Below are 3,842 nucleotides of genomic sequence, written 5' to 3' on the forward strand. Positions count from 1 at the left end.
AGTCCACAGGGAACACTATGTGGATGGGGACCAGGGATAGGCCTGCCCAGAAGTTCCTTGAGAGCCCTTCTGGGTTACTTCCTTCAGGCTTCATGTCCTTGCTTTTAATATTGGTAAAAATGGAGCCTGACATGTCAAGGTTCTCCAGAGACCCCTTATTCCTGCCCTTACATTTTAACCGCTCCTTTCTAGGGCAGGTTAGAGCTTGCATTTTGACTCGGTTTCTGCCTTAGTCTGGGGCAGGATCATGACTGATGGTGCTTGCAGCACAGGCTTATTCTGGTCCAGGTGGGTGTGTGGAGAGTCAATTGCTACAGACTTCTGCCCAGTGACTAAAGAACTGAGGGGATCAGGCATAATGGCAAATATCTGCAATCCCAGTACTCAGGAAGGTCAGGCAGGAAGGTTGCCATGAGTTCAAAAGTAGCCTGCTCTCCACTCTGAGACCCCATATTTAAAACAAATAAATGAACTGTATGCCCATGGACATGGCCAAGGAAACACCTTCCTCAGCTACTTTTTCTATCAGTACAATGAAACACCAAGACCAAGGCAATTTATAGAAGGGAGGATTTATTTGAGGCTTGCAGTTCCAAAGAGTTAGAGTTCCATCACCACCATGTCAGGAAAGCATGTCGGCAGGCATGGACAGAGGATGGAGCTGGCAGCTGAGAGCTGAGGGCTCATTTCTAAAACCATAAACAGGAAGCAGCGAAAGAAAACTAGGAATAGCACATGACTTTGAAACCTCAAAGCCCACCTCAAGTGGCATACTTCCTCCAGCAAGGCCACACCTCCTAAACCTACCCAAACAGGGCCACCAACTGGGGACCAAGCATTTAAATGCCTAAGAACTTGGGGGCATCTCATTCAAACTACCAGAGCATTGTTGAAGTCTCTCTTACTGACATCATGTCTAAGTCTCCTAGGGGGCAGAAGCTCTTCAACCTATAACTGAGCTTCAAAATGTCCCAGGAGAGTCTGCCGAGTCATTTTCAGCAGTGGAAACACCCACCAACCACAAAGTAAGGAGAGGTTCAAACACCAGCTACCCCAGGGAGTTTGTGTTTGTCTCTGTAAAAGTGTTAATGCAGCCACGTAAGCAAGGCCACACAAGGTTAATGGGAGAGCTGTAGAACCAAAGAGAGCTTTGTGAAGAGGTGTTCACTTAACTGTGAAACAGATCTTTATTTGTATCGTGAAAGAGACACTGCCATAGTTATTTTGAACACTGTGGGGAAATTGAAGTATTTGATACCGTGATTGACCAAGGTTGTGGGAAGAAGAGGGTTTGTGCTTCTGTACCTTTGAAGACCATAACTAAATGGGTAGGGCTATCATTCAGAAATACCTTCCTGCCCAAGTTTATTTCTATTGTTGTGATAAACACATGCCCAAAAGCAACTTAAGGAAGGCAGGCTTTATTTTATCCTACAGCTTACAGCTATAAGGAAAGTCAGGGCAGGAACTAAAGCAGAAGCCGAGGAGGAATGTCCTTACCAACTCCCTCCCCTTGGCTTCCTCAGTTTGCGTTCTTGATTCTATCATTCCACCATAGTTAATGAATCACACCTGGATTGCTGGATGTTTGTTGTTTACATTTTTTCTCTAAGAAATAATCATGAGCTATCTAAAGTTATTGTTGTTGATGGGTTCTAAGAAATATGAGTTATTGTCTTTGAATAATCAGAAGACTATTGGAACAGTAACAATATTGTAACCACAAAGGAGTAGGCGACAATTTATTTTCCCACTTATACTACAGTAAAGAACATCTTTTGCTACACTTCTATACTCATTGGCTATTTTAGGATTTAAAAATTCCATTTCATGACCTGGCAAAATGGCTCAGCAGGTAAAAATGCTTGCTGGCAAGCCTGGCTATCTGAGTTTTGTTGTGGATTATTATTTTAACTGGGCAAAGGTGTGTTACATTTGATTATGCTGCAGAATATTACTTTAACTGTGTAAAGGCGTGTTACCTTTGTTTGTGCTGCATTTATTTAATTATGTAAAGATGTGTTGCATTTGTTTCACCTTGCCTGCCTAAGGCACCTGATTGGTCTAATAAAAAGATGAACAGCCAATAGCTAGACAGGAAAAGGATAGGCGGGGCGGGGGGAGAAGGAGGAAGAGGAGAATGAGGAGGAGGAGGAGGAGGAGGAGAGAAGAAGAGACATGCCTGAGGCATGTCACCAGACAGTCAGAGAAGCACTGAAAGTAAGATACACAGAAGTAAGAAAGGTAATAAGCCCCAAGGCAAAATATAACTAAAGAGAAACAGGTTAATTTATGTTAAAAGAGCTAGCCAGAAATGTGCTAGGCTGAGCATTCAAAACTAATCATAAATCTCTGTGTCATGATTTGGGAGCTGGTAGGTAGCCCAAAAGAAAAAGCCTGGTACAGAGTTTGATCCTTGGGTTGCTGTGGAATAATGCTCTAGTACACTGTAAAGATTTGTCACCCAAATTGGTTTAATAAACATTGATTGGCCAGTAGCCAGGCAGGAAGTATAGGTGGGGCAAGCAGACTAGGAGAATTCTGGGAAGAGAAAGGGCAGAGTCAAGGAGTTGCCAGCTAGACAAAGAGAAAGCAAGATGAGATTGCCAACTGAGAAAAGTTATTAAGCCATGCGGCTAAACATAGATAAGAATTGTGGGTTACTTTAAGTGTAAGAGCTAGTCAGTAATAAGCCTGAGCTACCAGCTGAGCATCGTAAGTAATATTAAGCCTCCAAGTCAATTATTTGGAAGTTGCTGGCCAGATACAAAAACTTCCATCTACACTGGGTCCCATGTAAAGGTAAAATGAAATGACCAACTCCACATGTCTTCTGACCTCTGCAGATGCCCTGGAACCTATGTGTTTATGTACACACAGACATCATACACACATACTACTAATAAATAAAGTAGTTCTCTTGTAGAGGACCTGAGTATAATTCTCAGCACCAATGTCCAGTGGTTCACAACCATCTGTAACTCCAGTTCCCGGACATTTGACACCCACTCTTCTGGCCTCCCACATACTCATGTATGAGCTCTCTCTCTCTCTCTCTTTCTCTCTCTCTCTCTCCTCTCTCTCTCTCTCTCTCTCACACACACACACACACACACACACACACACACACACACACAAGATATGAGGTAGAACATTGAGTGTATTCTGAGAAAATAGATAAAGAAATAATAAGATAAATGGGTAGATAATTGAATCTACTCTAAAAAGAAAAGGGGGAAGATATAAAAATGACAAAAGGTAGATTATTGAATCTATTATGAAAAGAAAAATTATTATGGATATGATAAGATAAAAAAGGTCAATTATTAAATCTACTTTTAAAAAGGAACTACTTGTTTTAAATAGGATAAGTAATGAAAATTTTTGTCTGAGTTTATCAAATGTTACTGAACTGGACATTGTTATATATTAATGGAGTCTTTTTCTGAATCTGTCAAATGTCAGTGGACTAGACATCATTAATGTAATTCTTGACTGTATATATTGTATATACTTATTGGATAGTTTTTCTTGTATTAGTTATAAGTTTTTTTTTAATTTTAGACAAAAAAAGGGGGAAATGTGGTGGTATTGTGTTCCCCAAAATATTGTGCACGCTAATAAACTTATCTAGGGTCAGAGAAGAGAACAACTACAATATTAAACATAGAGGATGGGCAGTGGTAGCACACGCCTTTAATCCTAGCATTCCAGAGGCAGAAATCCCTCTGGATCTCTGTGAGTTCAAGGCCACATTGGAAACAGCCAGGCATGGTGACTCACGCCTTTAATCCCAGAAAGTGAATCTTTAATCCCAGGGAGTGATGGCAGAAAGCAGAAAG

Source organism: Peromyscus leucopus, chromosome 7 (assembly GCF_004664715.2).
Source record: "Peromyscus leucopus breed LL Stock chromosome 7, UCI_PerLeu_2.1, whole genome shotgun sequence".
Taxonomy (NCBI): Eukaryota; Metazoa; Chordata; class Mammalia; order Rodentia; family Cricetidae; genus Peromyscus; species Peromyscus leucopus.